Genomic DNA, 13,454 nt, shown 5'->3' with positions numbered 1-13,454 from the left:
ACCTGTGTTAGGTTATTATTGCGTCCGTGCTTGGTTTTTAAAACCGCACGTGTGTGCCTGTTGGTGGCAGCGTACAGGTGCACTGGTGTGCGTTTACCAAACTATTATATAACGCACAAGTGTAGTGTATAATACACGTCAGTCAGCAGTGGCTGATAGTGTCAGAGTTCTTAATTTTTGCTCCTAAAACCTGTGTTAGGTTATTATTGCGTCCGTGCTTGGTTTTTAAAACCGCACGTGTGTGCCTGTTGGTGGCAGCGTACAGGTGCACTGGTGTGCAATTTCCAGAAACTTTGATATAACGCACAAGTAGTGAATATACACGTCAGTCAGCAGTGGCTGATAGTGTCAGAGTTCTTAATTTTTGCTCCTAAAACCTGTGTTAGGTTATTATTGCGTCCGTGCTTGGTTTTTAAAACCGCACGTGTGTGCCTGTTGGTGGCAGCGTACAGGTGCACTGGTGTGCGTTTACCAAACTATTATATAACGCACAAGTGTAGTGTATAATACACGTCAGTCAGCAGTGGCTGATAGTGTCAGAGTTCTTAATTTTTGCTCCTAAAACCTGTGTTAGGTTATTATTGCGTCCGTGCTTGGTTTTTAAAACCGCACGTGTGTGCCTGTTGGTGGCAGCGTACAGGTGCACTGGTGTGCGTTTACCAAACTATTATATAACGCACAAGTGTAGTGTATAATACACGTCAGTCAGCAGTGGCTGATAGTGTCAGAGTTCTTAATTTTTGCTCCTAAAACCTGTGTTAGGTTATTATTGCGTCCGTGCTTGGTTTTTAAAACCGCACGTGTGTGCCTGTTGGTGGCAGCGTACAGGTGCACTGGTGTGCAATTTCCAGAAACTTTGATATAACGCACAAGTAGTGAATATACACGTCAGTCAGCAGTGGCTGATAGTGTCAGAGTTCTTAATTTTTGCTCCTAAAACCTGTGTTAGGTTATTATTGCGTCCGTGCTTGGTTTTTAAAACCGCACGTGTGTGCCTGTTGGTGGCAGCGTACAGGTGCACTGGTGTGCGTTTACCAAACTATTATATAACGCACAAGTGTAGTGTATAATACACGTCAGTCAGCAGTGGCTGATAGTGTCAGAGTTCTTAATTTTTGCTCCTAAAACCTGTGTTAGGTTATTATTGCGTCCGTGCTTGGTTTTTAAAACCGCACGTGTGTGCCTGTTGGTGGCAGCGTACAGGTGCACTGGTGTGCGTTTACCAAACTATTATATAACGCACAAGTGTAGTGTATAATACACGTCAGTCAGCAGTGGCTGATAGTGTCAGAGTTCTTAATTTTTGCTCCTAAAACCTGTGTTAGGTTATTATTGCGTCCGTGCTTGGTTTTTAAAACCGCACGTGTGTGCCTGTTGGTGGCAGCGTACAGGTGCACTGGTGTGCGTTTACCAAACTATTATATAACGCACAAGTGTAGTGTATAATACACGTCAGTCAGCAGTGGCTGATAGTGTCAGAGTTCTTAATTTTTGCTCCTAAAACCTGTGTTAGGTTATTATTGCGTCCGTGCTTGGTTTTTAAAACCGCACGTGTGTGCCTGTTGGTGGCAGCGTACAGGTGCACTGGTGTGCAATTTCCAGAAACTTTGATATAACGCACAAGTAGTGAATATACACGTCAGCAGTGCACAGCATTGCAAAATGCGCAAGGGCATTGGCAAGGAACAAGGAAGTGGACGTGATGGTGGTGCAGGCAGAGGCCGAGGTCGTGGGCAAGCTCTAATTTCGCCACAACAAAGGGCCACATCTAGTCGCTCGCACGTCCTGTCCCAAATTCTTGGGGACCGCAGCAGTACACCGCTCTTGAACCAAGACCAGTGTCAACAGGTTGTTAGTTGGATAGCGGATAATGCTTCCAGTCAGATTGGCACCACCACAAACACTCTGTCTTCCACACGGTCAAGTGTCAGTAGCCGTGATACTGCACCGCACATTTCTGAACCTGATCCTCCTTCCTACCACCAGGCTGAGTACACGTCCTCCTCGGACATTAATGATCCCACACTTGGACACTCGGAAGAGCTGTTCACGTTTCCATTCACACATTCTGGCCTCTCGCCAGCTCATATTGAAGTGGGTCATGAGGAGATCGTCTGTACAGATAGCCAAATATTTGAGCAGCCACGTTCTCACGAAGTTGGCAACGTGTCTCAACAAGTGGTGGACGATGATGAGACACAATTGTCAGCAAGTCAGGAGGAGGAGCAGGGTGCGGAAGAGGAAGACGACGTGGTGGATGATCCAGTAACTGACCCAACCTGGCAGGAGGATATGCAGAGCGAGGACAGCAGTGCACAGGGGGAGGGAGGCGTAGCATCACAACAGGCAGTAAGAAGCAGGGTGGTGGTCCCAGGCAGAAGTCAGGCAACCGTTCCCCGTAACAACACGACGACACAAGGTGCCTGTACAAATGTTAGGTCTTCACGAGTCTGGCAGTTTTTTAAGTTGGATCCAGATGATTCAAAAAAGGCCATTTGCAACACCTGCCGTGCCAGCATCAGCAGGGGTACCAAAACTAGCAGCCTGACCACCACCAGCATGATCAGGCACATGTCAGCCAAGCACCCGACTTTGTGGGAAGTACAACAGAGTCGAGGAGCAGTGCTTGCTGATGTCACTGCTACGTCTTCGCTGGTTGTGCATGCGAGCCAATCCTCTGTCCATGCTGCCTGCGAACAAGCCTCCTCCACTCCTGCACCTGCAGTTGCCTACGCAGAAAGAACACCATCATCAAGCACGTCCTTGTCCCAGCGCAGCGTTCAGTTATCCATTCAGCAAACCTTTGAACGCAGGCGCAAATACACTGCCAACACCCCACATGCCACAGTTCTAAATGCTAACATTTCGCGACTGCTTGCGCTGGAAATGTTGCCTTTTAGGCTGGTGGAGACAGAAGCATTCCGTGACCTGATGGCGGCAGCTGTCCCACGTTACTCGGTCCCCAGCCGCCACTATTTCTCCCGGTGTGCCGTCCCCGCGTTGCATAACCACGTGTCACAAAACATCACACGTGCCCTGAACAACGCTGTTTCACCCAAAGTCCACCTAACCACAGACACGTGGACAAGTGCTTGTGGGCAAGGCCGCTACATCTCGTTGACGGCACACTGGGTTAATATTGTGGAAGCTGGGACCCAGTCTGAGCGAGGGACGGAACACGTCCTTCCCACACCAAGGTTTGCAGGCCCTACCTCAGTCAGTGTTTCACCCACACTCTACAGCTCCGGAATGTCATGCTCTTCAGCCTCCTCCTCCTCCTGCGCATCCTCATCCACTGTGCCCTCCACACCAGTCACAAGCTGGAAGCACTGCAGCACTGCCTCGGCGAAGCGGCAACAGGCTGTGCTGAAGCTAATCTGCATAGGTGACAAACCCCACAATGCAGAAGAGCTGTGGACAGCTCTGAAACAGCAGGCAGATCACTGGCTCACACCTCTGAACCTAAAGCCAGGAAAGGTCGTTTGTGACAATGGCCGGAACCTGGTGGCGGCTTTGAGGCGAGGCCAGCTGACACATGTTCCATGCGTGGCCCATGTGCTCAACCTCGTGGTTCAGCGGTTTATAAAGTCATACCCAGAGCTGTCTGATCTGCTGGTAAAAGTTCGCCGCCTGTCTGCACATTTTCGAAAGTCACCTACTGCTTCAGCCGGCCTTGCCGGCTTTCAGCGCCGTTTGCATCTTCCGGCTCACAGACTGGTGTGTGATGTCCCCACGCGTTGGAATTCAACTCTGCACATGTTGGTCAGGATATGTGAGCAGAAGAGGGCAGTTGTTGAGTACCTGCATCACCTAAGCCGTCGGGAAATGGGTCAAACTCCACACATAACACCTGAGGAGTGGAGATGGATGTCAGACCTATGTACCATCCTCCAAAACTTTGAGGACTCCACCAAGATGGTGAGTGGTGATGACGCCATTATTAGCGTCACCATACCGCTACTCTGCCTTCTAAAACGGTCCCTTTTGAAAAACAAACATGATGCATTGCAGGCGGAGCGCGATGAGTTGCAGCAAGAAACAGTAGTGGGTGTGGGTGATAACACACAGCCCAGCCTCGTCTCATCACAACGTGCAGTGGAGGACTATGACGAGGAGGAGGATGAAGACATGGAGCAACTCTCCGGCCAAATTGAGGATATGACATGCACACCAGTCATATCCTCGATTCAGCGTGGCTGGCCAGAGGACAGGGTAGATGAGGAGGAGGAGGAGGAGGAGGAGGAGGAGGACAGCATGTTCAGTCATCTTGTTGGTCAGGCTACTGAAGTCCTGGCTGTTAAGAGTCTGGCGCACATGGCTGACTTTATGGTAAGCTGCCTGTCTCGTGACCCTCGCGTTAAGAACATCTTGGCCGACAATCATTACTGGTTGGTAACACTGTTAGACCCACGCTACAAGGAGAACTTTTTGTCTCTTATTCCCGTGGATGAGAGGTCAACCAAAATGCAGCAGTTTCGGAAGGCCATACTCACGGAAGTAGGCAAAGCATTCCCCTCACAAAACGCTAGCGGCATAGGTCAGGAATCAGTGGACAACCGAGGCGTACAGCCGAGAGAGGCACAAGTCCAATCCGCCAGAGGTAGGGGAACAGTCTTTAAGATGTGGGACAGTTTTCTCAGCCCCTCACGTACCACAGCCCCTGAGGTGCGGGGTAGTGCCACAAGAAATCCTAAGTTTGCCCAGATGCTGAAGGAGTACCTTGCAGATCGAACAACTGTACTCCGACATTCCTCTGTGCCTTACAATTATTGGGTATCCAAGCTGGACACGTGGCATGAATTGGCTCTCTACGCCTTGGAAGTCCTGGCCTGCCCTGCTGCTAGCGTTTTGTCAGAGCGTGTTTTTAGTGCCGCAGGTGGAATCATTACAGATAAACGCACCCGCCTGTCAACTGAAAATGCTGACAGGCTGACTCTGATAAAGATGAACAAGGGTTGGATTGGGCCAGACTTCACCACACCACCAGCAAATGAGAGCGGAATTTAAAGTTTGCCATGTACCTCCACTCACCCATGGGTACACTTCTCGACTTTGGATAATCGCTGGACTGCTCCTCCTTCTCCTCATGCGCCATCATGATGACCGTTACAATAGTTAGGTCTTTGTTTCAGGTATACCCCCAGTGGTAAATTTTTTCGCCCATTCTTTGCAGAATGGACATTACAACGACAGGAGACCCGCTCCTTTGCAATGGGAACAATGTTTTGAGGCCCTCATGCACGTCTCTACCCAGGGACAACGTGTAGCCTCCCAATTTTTGGCTGCCCTGCCTAAGGGCTATACTGAAATACACCCACTTCCTTAAAATGGACACTTAATGTTTTGAGGCCCTCATGCACGTCTCTACCCAGGGACAATGTGGAGCCTCCCAATTTTTGGCTGCCCTGGCAAAGGGCTATACTGAAATAGACCCACTTCCTTACAATGGGCACTTCAGGTTTAAAGGCCATCATGCACGTCTCTATCCAGGGACAATGTGGAGCCTCCCAATTTTTGGCTGCCCTGCCTAAGGGCTATACTGAAATACACCCACTTCCTTAAAATGGACACTTAATGTTTTGAGGCCCTCATGCACGTCTCTACCCAGGGACAATGTGGAGCCTCCCAATTTTTGGCTGCCCTGCCTAAGGGCTATACTGAAATACACCCACTTCCTTAAAATGGACACTTAATGTTTTGAGGCCCTCATGCACGTCTCTACCCAGGGACAATGTGGAGCCTCCCAATTTTTGGCTGCCCTGGCAAAGGGCTATACTGAAATAGACCCACTTCCTTACAATGGGCACTTCAGGTTTAAAGGCCATCATGCACGTCTCTACCCAGGGACAATGTGGAGCCTCCCAATTTTTGGCTGCCCTGCCTAAGGGCTATACTATAATACACCCACTTCCTGACAATGGACACTTAATGTTTTGAGGCCCTCATGCACGTCTCTACCCAGGGACAATGTGGAGCCTCCCAATTTTTGGCTGCCCTGGCAAAGGGCTATACTGAAATAGACCCACTTCCTTACAATGGGCACTTCAGGTTTAAAGGCCATCATGCACGTCTCTACCCAGGGACAATGTGGAGCCTCCCAATTTTTGGCTGCCCTGCCTAAGGGCTATACTGAAATACACCCACTTCCTTAAAATGGACACTTAATGTTTTGAGGCCCTCATGCACGTCTCTACCCAGGGACAATGTGGAGCCTCCCAATTTTTGGCTGCCCTGCCTAAGGGCTATACTGAAATACACCCACTTCCTTAAAATGGACACTTAATGTTTTGAGGCCCTCATGCACGTCTCTACCCAGGGACAATGTGGAGCCTCCCAATTTTTGGCTGCCCTGGCAAAGGGCTATACTGAAATAGACCCACTTCCTTACAATGGGCACTTCAGGTTTAAAGGCCATCATGCACGTCTCTACCCAGGGACAATGTGGAGCCTCCCAATTTTTGGCTGCCCTGCCTAAGGGCTATACTATAATACACCCACTTCCTGACAATGGACACTTAATGTTTTGAGGCCCTCATGCACGTCTCTACCCAGGGACAATGTGGAGCCTCCCAATTTTTGGCTGCCCTGGCAAAGGGCTATACTGAAATAGACCCACTTCCTTACAATGGGCACTTCAGGTTTAAAGGCCATCATGCACGTCTCTACCCAGGGACAATGTGGAGCCTCCCAATTTTTGGCTGCCCTGCCTAAGGGCTATACTGAAATACACCCACTTCCTTAAAATGGACACTTAATGTTTTGAGGCCCTCATGCACGTCTCTACCCAGGGACAATGTGGAGCCTCCCAATTTTTGGCTGCCCTGCCTAAGGGCTATACTATAATACACCCACTTCCTGACAATGGACACTTAATGTTTTGAGGCCCTCATGCACGTCTGTATGCAGGGGCATTGGTGAACCTCACAATTTAGGACTGCCCTGGCAAAGGAAAATACTACAAAGACTCACTTCCTCAAAATGGGCACATTAGACTCAAGAGGCCTTCATGTACGTCTCTTCTCAGGGACATCGGAGTGCCACACAATGTTTTCACGTAAAATCTTTCATGTATTGATCTCAAAAAGTAACATACACCAGCTCTATCTCACTATTGGGTATGTGCCCTTAACATTTCCGCCATGAAAAATCATTTTGGGGTCATTTTGGAAGGTTTTCTGGTGAGTCCGTAAAAATGGCGTAAAACGCGGACAAAATTGTTCACAGCTGTGACTTTTGAGTGATAAATGCTTCAAGGGGTCTTCCCCATGCTGTTGCCATGTCATTTGAGCACTCTTCTGAGACTTTTGTGACATTTTTAGGGTTTCTCCATGCTGCCGGGAGGTCATTTCACAAAAATACTCGGGTCTCCCATAGGATAACATTGGGCTCGTTGCTCGGGCCGAGTACACGAGTATCTTGGGAGGCTCGGCCCGAGCTTCGAGCACCCGAGCTTTTTAGTACTCGCTCATCACTATTCTTTGGTCTTCTTTCTTTTCTCCATGCTCAATGTGGTACACACAAGGACAGAGGTTGAGTCAACTTTAATTCATGTCAACTGGCTGCAAGTGTGATTTAGTTATTGCCAACACCTGTTAGGTGCCACAGGTAAGTTACAGGTGCTGTTAATTACACAAATTAAAGGAGCATCACATGATTTTTCAAACAGTGCCAATACTTTTGTCCACCCCCTTTTTATGTTTGGTGTGGAATTATATCCAATTTGGCTTCATGACAATTTTTTTTTTCATTGAAGACAAATTAAATGAAGATAATACCAAAGAATGTGTGATTGCAATCATTTTCAAGAAGAAACTGAGTATTCTCTGACAGAATTGCAGGGGTGCCAATACTTTTGACCAGCACTGTATATATACATACTGTATATTTTATTACTTTTTATATTATGTTATTATTACTGGGGAAAACAGAAGTGAATAACATTTTTACAGTTTATTTTTTAAAAATATATTTTTTAAAAACTCTTTTTCTACTTTGTACTTTATTTGTTTTTTCCCTTTAAGGGACTTGAACCTGCAATCTGTTTGATCACTTTTTCTATATACAGCAATATTACAGTAGTGCTGTATAATAAAAATGACCATTTCCTATGATGCTCAGCCACAGGCTAGATGTCACTGAAGGGATCACATGACATGTAGATACAAAAAGGCGGTCGTATGGAGCGCTGGGGTAGAAAAAGATCTTTAGAAGATTAGATAAATTAACAAACCTTAAATTATCCCTCTAAATAGCCAAAATGTGTTTCGATAGACAAAGCTATATTCATCAGGTGGTATGCAGGTTTGCACAATCCCAATAGGTGAATGGCCTTTTTTGGCCTAAAGCTCTTATTTCGCTAGATCATCAGGTACTTTCACAGTGCGCTTCCTTTGTTTACTTTCCATGGGATCACATGACAGGCACAGCTGTCATAGCAACCTTTGACCCCCCCCCATAGGTTCCCTGTGTCCCCAAGGATGGCAAACTAATGACTAGGCCAAATTACAGCATTTAACTGCCTCTGTCAGTGATGACAGCAGCATTTAAGAGGTTAACAGCAACAATTGTTGGTTATGACAATCACTGCTGTAGGAGGTAGATACAACATATGTAATATAGCCAACAACTGCTCTATGTGAAGTGGGCTCTGCTACTGGGCTTGCTCCAAAATCCCTGACACATTCCGAGATGTACATTGCATATTACCCTGCTGTGGTGGCTATTGGAGTAATAAGTTAATAAGGTTGATGTCGGGTAACTATAACGCGCAGAAGAGCTGCCGGGTCCTGCTGAGGGCAACGGCTCCGATGAGCATTGTCGTCATACCTGACGTCTGTGACTAGCTGTATTTTACTGCTATTCACAGTCTCTGGAGTTGCAGTCTTGTTCGTAGATTACGTTGGAGCTTTGTAGCAACATTTTTTTAATAAATTGGTGAATGCGGGGAAAGTGTGGGGAAATCTTTATTCAAATATCATATTTTTTTCCTGTGTTTGTTTTTTTTTTAGCTTTACCCTTACAGGAAATGAGGCTCCATAGGTTGAGTATGGATTTGGGGGGTGTAGTGACACAGTGGATTCTGTCAGATCTTCATGGTTTGGTTTTTTTTATAAACCGGTGGACAAGGAATAATATGAGGGAGTCTTTATTTAAAGAAACTATTTTTTTCCTATGTGTTTTTTAATTTAGTCTTACTGCGTTAATAATAGGGGTATCTGCTAGACCCCTCTCCATTACTAACCCTGGGTTTGATGTCAGCTTACAATTCACAGCTAACCTCAACCCCAAAAATTATTACTCCGATTTCCAATGCACCAGTGCAATCGGGAAAAGCAGGGACGAAGCGCCAGAAATGGCACAACTAATGTATGCGCCAATTCTGTGGTAGCTGTGGACTGCTATTTTTAGGCTGGGAATTCTGAAAGTATCAGTGTCCAGGGAGTGGCAGAGCTGACAGAACTGAGGGAAGAGATCTGCAGTTGTACACAATTTTGTAATTACAATTAGCTCAACTGTAGTCTCTCCTCGCCTACTCTGGCTGCCTTTAAAGATCTCAAAGTGTTTGTAATCACACTCCACTCTTATCTTTACTGAACATTAGCGGCAGAGGTCAGGGCTGAGAGCAGGATTGTCATTACCTATCTTTTACAGGAGAAAGATTGCTCTAAGATTCTCTAGGGTGTGTGCTCAATAGCGTAAATAGAGTTTCATGGGCCCTGGTGCAGGATTTGGTCGTGGCCAACCCCCCCTCTCCTGCATGTTGGTAAGATATATGGGCCCTTGTATTTTCCAAATTCTATAAAGACATATATGTTGCCCTTCCCCCCACTATTACGTAGTAATGTCTCACTTCCTGTACTAATGCCACCTACCCTGGGTGCCTTACAGTTATATATGTCCCCTATCCTGGTATATATATCTGTACCCGCCCCGCTCTCGGCAGCCGAGCTGCTCGGATCCGGTCCTTCTGTGGGTGGCTCGAGGGTCTCCGGACTCGGGGGTCTCGCAGTCGCTTCAAATAAAAAGGGCGATTGATGAGATGGTGGATGTAGAACGTATATGTATGGGCTGAGCCGTACGGAGTTCGTGACGCCACCCACGGTATGTGGTGATATTGTACACCACCTCTACAGTTACGGGGCACCTGGGGGAGATGTTGCGCAGCAAGTTGTTAACCCCTCCGTGGGCAGGGATGGTGGCCCCGGGACCCGTTGGGGTTTGAAGTGCAGGGAGATGGGCGACTGCAGGGTGCTGATGTACTCACTATTAGAAAAACACACAAGTCTCTGGTAAACCAAGGTGATGGTGGTCGGTGCCCGCAGCCGGCTGCGTTCGGGTTCCCCCACCTAGTTGGTGGTCTCTGTCTTTCTCCTGCACCTTTTTGAACGGTGGACTGCCTGTGCTTGCAACTTCAGGAGTCCGCTCCCGGCTGGTTGTGGCCTAAGGAGCCCTTGCCCGCAGACGCTGGCCCGTTAGATCTCTGAGCCTTGGCGGTGGCCTATTATCCCCCTTGGTGGGCTGTTGCCTTTAATCGGGATTTTGGGTGGGACAGGACCTCTAGTTCTGGCCGCAATCAGTTAATTAGCTAGTTCCAGTCGCTTCTGGGCCTAGCTTCAGGGTCTGAGTACCCCCCTGTGTGCTTCGGTTTCCGAGTTGGTTCCCCGGGTCGGTACCGGCGGGCCACTACCCTGTCCCAGTCCACCTCGGTTCCACTGAGCCGTCTTCCCGGCTCCTGCAGATGGAGACCGCCGTCTGCCTCCTAGCCAAAGGCACCAGAGCTCCTACCTTGGTACCTGTCCAATTTGGGATATTTGCCTCTGCTGGAGCTGGACACAGCTCCAGCCCACACTCCTCTCCAACTTGAACTCTAAACTTCTCTGACTTTTCCCCGCCCCGGGCTGTCTAAAATCTTAGGTGGGCGTCTTCCAACTGCCTGGTTCCGCCCCCTGGTGTGTCTATCAAGCCCTTAGGGGGGTGACTAGGGTTTTAAGGGTTGGCTGTTGTCACCTGTGAGGGAAAGGTGTAATGCGGGGCCCTATTTGTGACTACCTGGCCCGGCCAGGGTGTCACATATCCCTTATCTTGTACCCCATCCAGGTATATATGTCTCCCATCCTGGTCCTATCCTAGTATATATTTCCCTCATCCTGGTATATGTGTCCCAGATCTTGGTGTATCCTGATTTATACAGTTGTGCTCAAACCTTTACATACCCCTGCAGATTTTTTGCTTTCTTTTTCCAGAGAATATGAATAACACAAAAATGTTTTTCCACTCATGGTTAACAGTTGGGTGAAGCCATTTATTGTCAAACTCTTGTGTTTTCTTTTTTAAATCATAATGACAACCAAAAACATCCAAATGATCCTGATCAAAAGTTCACATACCCTGGTTATTTTGGCCTGATAACATGCACAAAAGTTGATAGAAATGCGTTTGAATTGCTATTATAGGTAAAATCCTCACCTGTGACCTGTTTGCTTGTAATCAGTGTGTGTACATAAAAGCTGAGTGAGTTTCTGGGATCCAGACAGACTCTTGCATCTTTAATCCAGCCACTGATATTTTTGGATTGTGAGTCATGGGGAAGGCAAAAGAATTGTCAATGGATCTATGGGAAAAGATAGTTGAACTGTATAAAACAGGAATGGGATACAAAAAGATATCCAAGGAATTGATAATGCCAGTAAGCAGTGTTCAAACTGTGATTAACAAATGGAAAATCGGGGACTCTGTAAAAACCAAACCACAATCAGGAAGACCAACAAAAAATTCGGCCATAACTGCTAGGAAAATTGTTCTGGATGCAAAGAAAAACCCACAAATAACATCAGCTGAAATACAGGACTCACTGAAAAATAGTAGTGTGGCTGACAAACCCTAACAAGAACCAGACATACAGTAAAACATCTGTGTTCAGAGTTCAGCCCCAGACACAAGGTGTCAGGCACAGACCCTGAACTTTACAGTTCGGGTTTCCTCCTCCCAAGTTAAGGTTCATGCTATTCTGCAGTGATCTAACAGGTAGTTGTAACTTCAGCTGCAGCCACTCCCTTCAGCTATAAATATCCACTCTTGCTCCTCCCTATGCAGGTTATAGCACATTCTTAAGCGGAACATGTTGAAGGAACTCGTTACTGCATAGTTGTGATGTTGTTTCTATTGCAGCTGCCAAGGTTCCTATTGAAGAAACCTTGGAGTTAATTTTGTTGTGTCTTTCATCACCTGTTTGTCCTACCTACCTCATGTTGTCTTATTGTAGTGGTGAGACTAGTGTTTCGCTGGCCCTCACTAGTCAGGGTGAGTTCGGGGCCAGCAAGGGCCTAGGCACATAATCGGCCCTTGGGGTGAAGGTCTCATCAAAGGACATTAGGGATTGCAGGGATCAGCTTCAGGTGAGTGTTAGAAGGTGACCACGCTTCCCTCTCCCTAGCGAAAAAGCCTACAGATGTAATGTGTACCATTTGTGTTGCATTGCTCGCCAGGGATTTTCCCCTTCCTCAGCGTAACACCACCCTGGTGTTTCCACTGTGTTGCGCTGTTCGCCGGGAGGCCACTCATACATGGTGTGACACCTGTAGTCACATCGTGACAGTGCCTCTATACAATATATGGAGAGAAGGTATGCACACCAGTGACTATGTAAGGGGGATATATGAAAAGCAGAAACTGCTGTTTGAATACTGACATGAAAAATCTAATAGCTATATGTAAGAATGAAAATATGAATGGAATCTGCATTACTGCCATGAACATATGAATAAAGAGAAATTTAGCTATTGAATTGATCAATGCAACAGAGCCCCAACACCACGCCAAAGTATTTCTCCACATTAGGGTCCCCACCCAGTGTGCATCATCTCACGCAGTTAAAAAAACTTACCGTGCATGGAAAGCTGAGACCCAGGCTATACACGCGTATAATGTGGACTGGCAATAGGTGTGGGTGGGGCCGGGTTCACAAACGAAAGACTACAAATCAATCAAGAAATAATGTCTGGAACACCAATTCTGAGCCTGAACTGGGTGCAAAAACCTAAAAAATCTACACTATATGGAGAGAAGGTATGCACACCAGTGACTATGTAAGGGGGATATATGAAAAGCAGAAACTGCTGTGTGAATACTGACATGAAAAATCCAATTGCTATATGTAAGAATGAAAATATGAAAAATGGAATCTGTATTACTGCCACGAACATATGAATAAAGAGAAATTTAGCTATTGAATTGATCAATGCAACAGAGCCCCAACACCAAGCCAATGTTTTTCTCCACGTTGGGGTCCCCAGCCAGTGTGCGTCATCTCACGCAGTTAAAAACTTACCGTGTATGGAAAGCTGAGACCCAGGCTATACACGCGTATAATGTGGACTGGCAATACGTGTGGGTGGGGCCGGGTTCACAAACGAAAGACTACAAATCAATCAAGAAATAACGTCTGGAACACCATT

Source organism: Anomaloglossus baeobatrachus, chromosome 1 (assembly GCF_048569485.1).
Source record: "Anomaloglossus baeobatrachus isolate aAnoBae1 chromosome 1, aAnoBae1.hap1, whole genome shotgun sequence".
Lineage (NCBI taxonomy): Eukaryota > Metazoa > Chordata > Amphibia > Anura > Aromobatidae > Anomaloglossus > Anomaloglossus baeobatrachus.
This window is presented reverse-complemented; position numbering follows the sequence as displayed.